The 12,511-nt window shown below is 36.6% G+C and overlaps 1 pseudogene across 1 annotated transcript; it reads right to left on the bottom strand.

The window, feature by feature from the left end:
* Nucleotides 1-7,835: 7,835 nt before the first annotated feature.
* On the bottom strand, nucleotides 7,836-12,246 carry LOC148033372 (pyrophosphate-energized vacuolar membrane proton pump 1 pseudogene; annotated as a pseudogene). Its single transcript, XR_015691306.1, has 3 exons — nucleotides 10,022-12,246; nucleotides 9,827-9,919; nucleotides 7,836-9,409 (listed from the first exon to the last, which is right to left on the bottom strand). The product of XR_015691306.1 is annotated as a pyrophosphate-energized vacuolar membrane proton pump 1 pseudogene (transcript).
* Between the last annotated feature and the right edge of the window lie 265 nt (nucleotides 12,247-12,511).

The following is a 12,511-nucleotide window of genomic DNA, read 5'->3' as shown; positions in this document are numbered from 1 at the left end:
AAATAATCAGATTGTTGTCGCCCCCTACATCAGTTTCTACATCACTTTGTTCCTGACAGCATCCGCCGACGAACTCCCTTTGGCTTTGGCTTTGTCACAGCCTTCGAGTTTTCCTTTTTCTTGACTCCTTCTCTTTGTCTTCTGCATTGCCATCTCCGCTTCCTTCGAATTCTTCGTCGTTGTCCTTCATATGCAGATCTTCTGTTCCCCAGTCCGTCATCTCCGTTGTCTTCTTGTCTTTGTATGTAGGTCAGCGACTATAGATTCTTATTCGTCTTCTTCTCATCACCATCCTTCCTCGTCTTTGGCTTCTTGATCAATAGGTCTTCACAGTACATATACTTAGTTGTTGCAATAGGTTTGTCTTCATTGAGCTTGCCTGTCTCAGTAGCGTCTGCCTCTAGTTCCTCATGGCCTCTCTTCTCGTTGCGGTAGTCCAGGATATCACCTTCCTCTGGCTTGTCCTACAAAAGCTCGACGAAGCCTCCACCCTTCATCCTTCGTTCAGGGTCCTCTTCTATTTCTTCTTTCTACTTCTACTTTTACTGAAGGAGCAACATGTTTTTGACCTTAAGCATGTGTGTATCGTTCTTGACCATCTCTGCATGATAGTCGAGAGCCTGCAAATAGGGAATCCCACAATTCTGCAATTTCATGTAAGCCTTACGAGTGCCTTCTGTTTAACTTCAGCGCGACCGTCCTTTCCATATCTTTCGGTTGGACCCCCTTTATCCTTAAGGTTGCAGGATCTTTTTCTTTATCATCCTTTGTTTCAAACTTTGCTTCAGAATCATCATCTATGTTACTAGATTGCTTTGCTTTCTTGGATTGTGCTTCTGCTCCATTGGACTTTTGAGTCCTCACTTCAAAAATCTTGGATAGAACAAGAAGTAGATTGGGCATATATCAAGCTCAACTGCAAGATCTTTAACAGCTTCCAACTTCATATTTCTTGTATATTCTTCCAGCATCCCTTGAGCATGTACCTATTTCTTCTCAATGTAATGTGTCCTAACATCAAAATATGCTCTTTGAAATAAACTTTGTGCCCAGTCATTCATGATTTGAAAAATATGCAAAGTTAGATTGTTGTATGCAACCAATCAACCCATGCTACACACAAAATAATGTATTCATTGAAGAATTGTGCCTAGCCTATCTAGATTTGATCGTGAGTCATGCAAAATGCAAACCAAATTTCTTGATTAATTTAAAATTCCTTATCCTCACCTCTCAATTCTCATAAAAAAGATATGATATACTCTGCTCCACCCATCCAAAATCTCACAATCAGTCTAGAAAATGATGATCCTCAAGATGTTGACCAGATAAGAACAACCCATCTCACAATTGGTGGCATCCTTCACGACCCTCGAACTCTCCCAACCACCTTACATTCTCAACCAGAAGTTCCTAACTTTGTGATGAACATCCCAAATGGTGTGTGCAAGAAATGTGCGTGCTCAATGACAGGTGCTCTCTCATGTGCGCGTGTATCTAAGATTTACTGCATATAGTTGCAGCGAACCTCATGAAGTGCTAGTGCTCAATGATGGTGCAAAACGTACATAATCCCAACCCATGGCATGGAAATATTTGGTAAGAACAAGAGACGACCCCCGAGTGGAGTGCATCAACAACTGCAACGTGAAGTGCTCGTGAACCCATTATCCCCGTGATGTGCAAAATGTCTCGACAAGAAAACATACCTAGCTCCTCAATGTTTTGTAGCTATTGACAAACACAAGCTTCATCTTGTTCAAAAAAATACCAAGCTCGACCAAGGCTATCAAGTTTCACACTCAACAAATCAAACAAAATGACAGAAGCATATCCTAGGCTAAATAAACACAAGAAATCCAACTACGAAATAACAAAGCAAACTGTCATGTAAATAACTAAGCTAGTAAAAATCAAACCTAACTACAGTTTGATTAGGGCTTTTAAGTTTTCAGAAAAACACTTGACATATTTAGCCCTCCCCCTAGTCTGCAAACATTCATGTGCAGCAGTTGTTTTCATAGAACGATGCCACATCTATCATCCATTCAGTTTCCTCATTCTTTTGTTGAAATTGTCATTCTGACCACTCCTCTATTTGAATTGTCATTAACCTTGATATGTACTTCTTTAATCTATATCCATTTATCCTTTGCTTATGTGCCTTCCCATCCAAATTTTCTAATGCATAAGTTCCATTTTTAAAAACTTCAGAAACCCTGAATGGTCCTTCCCACTTTGTTTGGAATTTTTTTTGAAAAGTATGATCCAATTTACTATTGCATCTCAAAACTAAATCCCCTTTTTTTAATTTTTTTTTCATTTCTTGTAAATTGTTTTCTTGACTTTTCTCATATTGATCACACACTTCCTATCTCTTTAATTTTGCTTCTTGTAATTGTATCAACCTTTCTATGAAATAATGTTTTTCCTCTCCTTCAGTCAACTTTTCAAACATCCTTAAAGCCGGTATTTCTACCTCTATAGGTAGTACGGCTTCCTTTCCATAAACCAGTTTAAAGGAATAATAGCCTATACTTTCTTTTCTTGCTAATCGATAAGCCCACAAAGCACTTGGCAACTCAATATCCCATGTTTGGGGATGATCCTTTGTCATTTTAGAGAGCATTCTTATTAACTCCCCGTTGAATCGCTTGTTGAGACCATTACATTGAGAATAGAATGGTGAAGCAAATCTTTTTGTTATTTTCATTTTCTCACAAAGATAGTCTATTAATTCTCCCTTAAAACTTGGTTCTCTATCTGACAAAATCTCTAAAGGTGTTCCAAATTTACAGCATATATCTTCATAGATAAATTTTCCCACAGCTATGGCTCTGATGTTTTTTACAACCTTAGCTTCTGCCCATCGAGAAAGATAATCAACAACTGTCAAAATATATATTTTTCCTCGTGAAGTATGTGGTAATGGACCAATTGCATCAATTCTCCATTTTTCAAAAATGTCATATGCAAGAATTGTTTTTCTTGTTTGAGGTTTTAATATTCTCTTACTCATTCTTTGACATTCATGACAGGATTTGCACCAATTATTAACATCTTTTTGAACACTTGGCCACATATATCCTTCAGTTAAAATCTTTTGTAAAGTTATTTTGTAAGAATAATGTCCCCCACATACCCCCTCATGATTTGTTTCTAGAATGAGATATATTTCTTCTTTCCAGGGTACTCTTCTTAAAATTAAATCCACTCCTTTAGCATAAAGGACATCGTTCACCAATTTATATCTTCCAGCTCTTCTTAAAAACCCATATTTTTTGTTTTTTTGAATACTAGAAGGTACTTTCCCTGCTAACAAAAATTCTTCTTCCAAATCTAGAGCTTCTCTTCCCCTATAGAGGAAGATCTTCTTTCATTACAAATACTTGACAAATTGCTAATTGGGCTGCATTGTGAGCTTCCTAATTTTTTTCCTTGGAAATATGTTTCAAACTCCAGGCTTGAAACTATTTTAAATCTCTTTGAATTCTATTACAAAACCTCTTCAATTTAAGATTTTTGATGTGCCAAACTCCGAGTATTTGCTTTACTAATAGTAAAGCATCACCTCTAATTCTCAACCTTCGAATTCCCATTCTTTGACAAAGCATAATGGTTGCTTGTAAGGTTGCATACTCAGCTTCGTTGTTACTTGTTGCCTCAAGTTTAATTGTTTCTTTTTTTATTAACTTTCCTGGAGGATCATAAACTACTATTCCTCCTGAAGATGCTTGGTGTGCCTTACGATATGATCCATCAAAATACATCAAGAATGAGTTTTCTATTTCTGGTTTTTCTTCTTCTTTTCCTCCAAATTTTCCTTTTAGTAAAAAAGAGCTTCCTCTATAGGTTAAAAGGTCTGCTATTGTAGCCCTAGTTGAATCCTCAACCTGGAATTTATATTAAAATTCTTCTAGTTCAACAATCCATTTCACAACTCTTCTTGATAAGTTTGAGTTATTCACCAACTGTGGTAATAGTGTATAGCTTGTTAAAATAGTAAAGGACTTTGGTAGTAGATATCTCCTAAACTTTCTACAAGCAAATATTACACTTAACATTACCAGTTCTATTTCTGTATATGTTTTTTCTATTTGCAACTTCACTCGACTTGTGAAATAGATTGGTCTCATATATCTAGAATTCCTTCCTTGTTGCATTAGAATTGCTCCAATAGCATCTTCCCCATCTGAAGGATTCAAAAAAAATTCATTTTCCCAATCAGGTGCTTGAACTGATGATGCATGACTCAGAGTTTCCTTCACCTGTTGAAACACTTCTTCAGCCTCTTTAGTCCACGCTAAAGGATCCTTCTTGGCTACCATCTGTAACGGATAGAGTAACTGAGATGCCAAAGAAATAAATCTTGATAGATATCTTACCTTATGAATGAATGTCATAAGTTCTTTAGTATCTACAAGTGATACTAAGGTTACTAGGGCTTCTACTTTGTCAGGATTAGGTTCTATTCCATTTTCTAAAACCACATGATAAAGAAGTTTCACTTTTGGTTGGGCTATTTTGTATTTTTTTGGATTTAGCTTACAACCGTAACTATCCAATCTTTCAAATACTTTCCCAAGTTTTTCAGAATGTTCTAATCTTGTACTATGAACACAAATATCATTGATGAAATCTCTAACAAACTTCCCCAAGTAAGGGGCTAACACTCTATTTATCCTCCCTTGATACTACCAGGTTGGTCCATTACTAAGTCCAAAAGGTAAAACTCTATACCAAAAACAACCCCATGGTGTTATGAAAGTTGTTTTCTTTTGATCTTCAGGAGGAATGGGTAATTGAAAATATCCTGAATATCCATCACAAACACTATACCTTTCAAAACCTACAACTGAATCTAAGATTTCTTCTACAAATGGAAGCGGATAATGATCCCTCTTTGTGTCAGCATTTAGAGGCTTATAATTAACACAAATTCTCCAACCTCCCATTTTCTTTGATGCTATAACTATTGTGCTTAGCCACTCTGAATCTTCTATAGGATAAATAAATCATGCTTGCAACAATTTATCTACTTCTTCTTTCAAGACTAATATTTGTTCTGAAGTCAAGGGTTTTAACTTTTGACATACTGGCTTGGCATCTTCTTTTAGTTCTATTTTTAGCCCTTCCCCTTTCATTCCTCTGATTTCTAATATGAGGTTGCAAAAAGGTTGGGATATTTATTTATGAGTGAATGATATTGTTTTCTTTCTCCATCTGTCAAATCTTGACTTAACATTTTTTCTAGAAACTCTCTTTTTTTTGTTGAAACTTGAGGTACTTCCATTAATTTTTCTAATTACTCTAATTTCCCTTCTTCATCATCTTTAAAAAACCCATATTTTTTATTTCCTTTGGTTTTAATATTTATGTTTTGGACTTTTTGTGAATGTTCTTCTTCTGAAGTTGATTCTTCATCCTTTAATAGGAACAAAAGTCATTTTTCTTTAGAAGGAAGATTTAAATTAGGACTTTTTTTGTTTCTTGATACCCTTGAAACTATTGATGATTCTATATGAGTTATTGACCTCACTCTATTTTCTAGGGATATTTCCTTCTTCTTTATTATTAATATTTTGGATCTGAATCACTTTCTGAACTTCCCTCCTTAGTTTCATATTCTTCTTCCGTACTATCACTTTCCTCTTCTTCTTCCTTGCTAGTATCCTCATTCACTAATTCCTTTCTCGAGGCCATATCAAACTTCTTTGCTACTCCTCTACGGTCATAAATTGTTAGAGCTCCTTCTCCCCAATCTTATATCGCTCCTGCTTTCCTAGCCAGGGTCTACCCAGGATAAGCAAAAATGCTCCTAATCATGTTGGCATAACATGACAAGTAATTTTCATAGCCACTCCATAAACCTTGACTTCAAGATTTTGAATTATTCCAATGCATTTCACTTTAGCATGATTTGCAAGCCTAATTCGAAAATCGGATCTTGCCACTATTCGAAGTCCAAACTGTTCCACACATGCTTGGGTAGTCACACTGACTTGTGCTCCTCCATCTATGTATGTCTCTCCTATATTTTGATTTTTGTACCAAGCATCAACTACAGGACCGGTAACTTCTCTACACTCAAAAATCTTACAAGTACCTTTTTTTCTTTCTCTCCCTTTTGGATTTACTAATTTCTTCCATTATCCTCTCATCCTAGGGCATAACTCCATCAACTGAGCAAAAGATATATTAGCTTTCCTACGCATCATATCTTTCTTTAGATCATAGTCACTTTCTCCTTCTCCCAAAGGAATATCAGTTGCATGATAATGTTTTCTAGGCGCTTTCGATCTATTTTCTTCTTTCTTCTCTTTCTTCTCTTTCTTCTCTCCTCTCTTTGTTTTTCTCCCTCTTTCCTCACCAGCCTTACTAGTTTCAGGTTCATCTCTCTCAGCATCTCTTCTTCTTTTAATTGCAGGCATAACATCAATAGTTTTATTTTCTTTTTTTTATTTTCTAAAAGAATACAATTTATGGCACTTTTTCCTTTCTCTTCTTCATTTAACTTAGATTCTTGAGAAGTAGAATCATTTTTTATTTCTATCCCAAAATCATTCTGTCTGTTAGAAAGATTTTGAGGTAAAGGATACATATCCCCTCTTGCTGCAGGTGGATATGGACAGTTTGTACTTATATGACCTATCTCTCCACATGAATAACAAGTTACCATTGGTCTCTGAAAATATCCTCTACCATTTCCTCTTCTTCCACCTCTCAAATTTTCTTGATTAGATTATCCCATTAGTCCTCCATTGCCTCGTCCTAAGGATCGACCTCTCAAAGCTCCTAGCCTCATGTTTTGCATTTGTCTAGATAATGGATCTTCAACTTCTGGTGCTAGTTGAGCATTTTGTCTTGCTAAAACTTGATAATTCTGTTCGTCTCTTTGCCAAGTTTGGTCTCTATTTTCAATAGGTGTTCTAAATGACTCTCTTTTTTTAAATTTCTCAAATTTTCTCTCTTTTTCTATGGCAATCATTACGGCTTCATCAAAAGTACTAGATTCTTTGATTTCCAATTTTTTCCTCACCTCTCCTTACAAATTTTCAATGAAATTTTTAATTTTCAACATTTTCGAGGCTCTCTCCTGGCCTAAAGATACATTCCAACGATCCCAAAGTCTAGCGTACTCTATGGCAAATAATTCTATGCTCTAGTCTTCTCTCTTTTGGCAAGTTTTTATTTTTCTCCAAAGGTCATGGGAAGTTTCAGTTTCTTTAAAACGGTCAAGGAACGCATGTTTAGTTCCTTCATATTCCATAGGAACAGGAGGATTTCTTAATCTAAGGGTCTTTTCATAATCTTCAAACCAATTATGACCTTCATCTAACAATTGAAATTTCAGAATTTGGAGTTTCAGAGTTGAGTCATTTATTCGCTGGATAATACATCCAAGCTCCAGTTTTTCGAGGAATCACTGAGGATCCTCTCCCTTTTTACCATAAAATTCAGGAAAAGAACTAGCCATCTAAAAAAACGATTATAAACAAGAAATCAATCCACAAATCACTAACAAAGTCAAAAATTTTGGCACTCCTTAGTGGGGGCCCAAAAAAAGAGATGTTACGCGAGCGGTGATTGAGAACAAGCCTCCCTCACAACTCGATAATGAGATATTAAGGAGTGCCAGTTGGGTAATTGACTTTGTCGAATGCACAACACAACTTAAAAAATTCAAATATTCGACAATACACCACAAACCACACACGAACAAGATAACTCACAATGAAAGTATCAAAATTTTGACAATAAACCAAGTGAACTGTATTCTCATACCTTAACAGCCTTGAGCCAATGCTTGACACCACAAAGTCTAACTTCTTCCACTTCGACAATAGCACGTCCAAAATTATCCTCTCACATGCGACCCTCCTCTCACATCTCTCTCACAAGATGACAAGAAGATTCTAAGGGAAGGTCCCCTAACTCTCTACTCTCCTCTCCTTTTATAGTTTTTTTACGTTCTTACTCACATTGGATATGCTTTTGCTTTCCCAAAAAGCCCCTTAATTCCTTAAACTTCATAACTTTAACGTTCAGGAGATCAAAAGCTCAGAAAGCTTTATAGCCTTTAAGGCTTTTTACTTCTTGCATTACGTTAATGCCACCCTCTACGAAAACGGACTGCTTTGTCATCCTCCATGTTCATCTTCTGCTGCCGTCTTTTGCTGCAGAACTTCCAAATTAGCTTGTCTTGCCAGTTTTTGTTGTAGTCGTCCACATCAGAAGGCTTCGACAAAGAAGCACATCCTTCGCAATCCTCCGTAGTAACTAGCGGCAAAGACCAAAATTTCCAACAAAGTTTGTCAGAGTTTGGCTCCTTCTTTGTCGCAGAAGGCAGGTCGTTTCCTTCGTCATCCCCTCTGTGGTAGCTTTGACATGGTCTTCTTCTAGCTTTTCTTGCAACCAAGTTGTCGCTCCTTCACCACGACCTTCTGCATTTTCCTGCTCTTGCTGCAATTGCTCTTTCTTCTCCCACACACACAAGGAACTTTCAATCGATCCCCATATAGGAAAAAAAGAGAATTCCCCATGGAATTCCCTAATTGAAAATACATATAAGTGGGGAAAGTAAAAACTAGGAAAAATGGGACATTTCCTAGTGAGAACAAGTAGGGAATCACATAAGACTTTTCCTATGTAGGAAATATTTCCTTCATAGGAAAATACAAAATTTTCTATGTAGGGAATAATTCCTATATAGGAAATATTTCATATATAGGAAAATTTTTCTAGAGGTGATTCTCTAGGTACTCTCACTAGGTAATCTCTCATTTTTCCTATTTTTTACATTCCCTACTTATATGTACTTTCAACTAGGGAATTCCGTGGAAATTCTCTTTTTTTCTTATCACTTTATCTACTTTGCTCTTCCTCTTAGACATGCTAAAATCAAACAAGAAATTACACAATAAATTTTTAACTAGAAAATTATATAGAGAATGTCATCATTTCTAAGTAAGGATCAATAACATACATCGAATGATCAAAATAGATTAAACAAATTAAAACATCAACATCTACTTCTAGCAACCAAAAGAAAAATGAAAATAATTTTAAAAGAGCATAAAACTAAAAACTAATTAAGCAACATGTGTGTCTTGATTGTTTTATCCCTTAAATCTCCAATATGTTGCAAAGTAATAAATGTTTGTCTACCCTCTTCTCTAAATTTCAACATGGGTGGCCGATAGATATCATCATATGATGGTATGTGTATCACTCCTATTGATAAGTGATCAAATATCATTAGTTAGTATAACCATTTCAAAAAATGACTCATTATCAACATAAGAAAGCTGGTAATACTTGATTCTTGGCTTGAAGAAGTGTTAAGGCAAGCAATCTCAATGTCTTCCTTTCTTGCATTGTCTCGTGTCATCTTTAGTAACTTGTTTACCTATATATATATAGAGTTAACCAAAGTTCACGATAATACAAGATTATGAAAAAATTCAATAATACAAAAGAAAGTAATTAGATATTTTGTATCAATTTGGGTCACCAAATTTGTACAAGTTTTTGATCCTTAAAGTTGGTATTTGCATCTTGACTTGAAGAAACATTATTGCAAGTAACCTCTTGATCTCCCTTTCTTACATTACCTCTTTTCCCACCTTTCGTTGTTCTTTAATCTATATTTATATATATACACACAATTACTCAAAGTTTAAAAATATAAATAACTATGAACATTTTAAATTAGACAAAGAGATTAATTAAAGCTAGTTAATCTCAAAATGAATCACCTAATAAAGCAAGATGTAAAATATGTAAAAATTTTAATTTTCAAAGTTTAGTAGAAATAAAGAAATACCTGTATCGTGATTTGAAGAGACATTAGGGCCAATGACCTCCTTAGCTTTCATTGTTCCATTATCTCTTGTACCATCATTTGTAATTTTGTTACCTTTATGTACACATAATAAACCAAAGTTTAGAAACATAAGAGATATTTGTAAAACATCAAAACACGCATTTGTAAAACATCAAAACATCAAAACACGCATACCTTTTTTGCCCTGTTCTTTACACCATCTGATAGTAAATTGAGCAGGTGAAAACAAGGAATTCATTGTTCATACTTTTATGGGCTCACCAACTTCTCCTTCTGGTTTGAAGCATCTTACAAACTTCATATTGAACAGCACGCGAGGGAGACGAGGAACGGAGGAAGAGAGAAGAGAAGAGAGACACGAGACACCGGAAGTGGAATCCCAGAAGTGCATCAAGTGAGCACACATTAGCTGCAACATCAACTCCTTAGCTAGAATAGATAAAACATCAAGTAGAATAAACATAAGCTTGAACAGATGAATCAACTAAAAATAGACAAACAACAACTGAAAACAATGAAACATCAGCTAGAACAACTCAACAGCTGGAATAATAATGAAACATCAGCTGAAACATATCAACAGGTGGAATAAGAATGAAATGAAATATCATCCCATCAGCTCGAAACATTTCTTATAAACAAAGCGTGGAATAATTTCAACGCATTAGCTGTAATATAGATGAAATGATATGAAACGTAGCATGAAGAGCCAAAAATCAGCTGGAAGAAAGAAACATTTAGAATAATCAAATGATGAATAAAATACCGACAATCATCAACAAGAGCTCATCAGTTTTCTTACTGCTGCTCAGAGCCCAAGCAAACATCTCAACAATCTGCTTCTGGGACTCTAGAAACATCTTTGTACACCTGGCCTCCAGATCATCACGAAATCGCTCAGACTCTCTGCATCTGCAGTTTCATCTCTTCTAATCTGAGAAAGCGCTCTCCCAAAGTGCTGTCAACTGGGGGCTGTTGATGCCGCAAGCTGGACTTTGAAGAAGTCCTATGGTTGAGGAATCTATCCATCTTGAAAGCCTTCGCGGCCTCATAGTCTATACTGCGGCTGCGCTTCTTGTGGAGAGATGTGTAAGAAGTATCATGGTCATCCAGAGACCAGTTGCGATACCAGCATTATCACTTATGGAGCCATATGCATCTATGGCTAGACAGGTGGCAATGGTAGAAAGAATTCCAAGAGCTGCAACTGTGATCCCGTACATGGCTGCTAGGATATGGCTGACATAGATGGCAACAACAATAGCAAATATTGGAACAATTACAGACTTGTAGCCAAGTGCCAAACCAAATATGACATTGGTAGTAGCAGCTCCTATCCTGCAAGAATCAGCAACATCCTGGACTGGTCTGTATGTATTGCTGGTGAAATACTCTGTAACGTAGCCAATTACCAAGCCTACCCAAAGCCCTACTCCGACGCAAAAAAATAGTTTCCAGTTTTGAACCATCTTTGCACCACTGTTAGGATCATATATGTAAAACGTGGATGGTAGTGCCAACAAACAAACAAAAGCTGCACCGAATGTCATTAAGATGGTGGATATCAGCAACTGTCTCTTCAGTGTAGATTCAATATCCCTTAGATTTGAGATCTCGAACACATCAGTTGCGAACAAGGTTGTGATGAGGCATGCCACAATGCCCATAGAGCTAATGAGTAGAGGGAAGCACATAGCAGTGAAGTCATGATTTGTGCCAAATGATGACATGGAAGCCACAACAAGAGCTGCGCAAGAAGCTTCAGCAAAGGAGCCAAACAAATCTGAACCCATTCCAACAATATCTCCCACATTATCACCCACATTGTCAGCAATGATCGCTGGATTTCGCGGATCGTCCTTTGGGATATTCCTTTCTACTTTTCCAACAAGATCTGCTCCAACATCCATAGTTTTGGTATAGATTCCACCTCCAACCCTTTCAAATAGAGCCACGAATGAGCATCCAAGCCCATAGCCAGTGATGGCCTCAAAAAGGCCCTCCCAATCATCCTTGCAATAAAGTTGGAACAGTTTTATAGTGATGTATAAAACTATGAGGCCATTAGCAGCAAGTAAGAAACCCATCACCGAACTTGATTGGAAGGCAATTTTGAATACTTTGCCTATCCCTTTTCTGGCTTCCAAAGTTGTGCGAGCATTCGCATATGTTGCGATCATCATGCCCAAAAATCCTGACATTATGGACGTCAAAGCTCCCAATATAAATGCAACTGTAGTGAAATTTGTTGTAAAGAGAGCTAGGGCACATTCCTGCTTTGGATCGTATTTGCAAGGCTGGGGCTTAGTACTGAACCTTCGCACGAGAATATAGACCCTCATTAGCTGGAAAGAATATAACCGAAACAATGTATCATTAGCTGGAATATAGACGCTCATCAATGGAATAACGAACGAGGACGATCATAATAATGAACAAGGACGATCGTCATGAAGCATGGCAATATCAGCTTTCTGGAACCATGTTCAACATGAAATTTAAAACCTCAACATTCTCGTGCGAAGGTTGTCATCTACCATGACAAACCCAGATGTAAACAGCCCTGCTGCAGATTCTCTGGACTAGCATTCCCAGATCTTGCAGACAATCTTGGGAGATGTTCACTTTCACCCAGGTTGTCATTTACCATGACAAACCCAGATG

Source organism: Lygodium microphyllum, chromosome 7 (assembly GCF_053477565.2).
Source record: "Lygodium microphyllum isolate KBCC chromosome 7, Lygodium_microphyllum_v1.1.10, whole genome shotgun sequence".
In the NCBI taxonomy this organism is placed as follows: Eukaryota; Viridiplantae; Streptophyta; class Polypodiopsida; order Schizaeales; family Lygodiaceae; genus Lygodium; species Lygodium microphyllum.
This window is presented reverse-complemented; position numbering and strand designations above follow the sequence as displayed.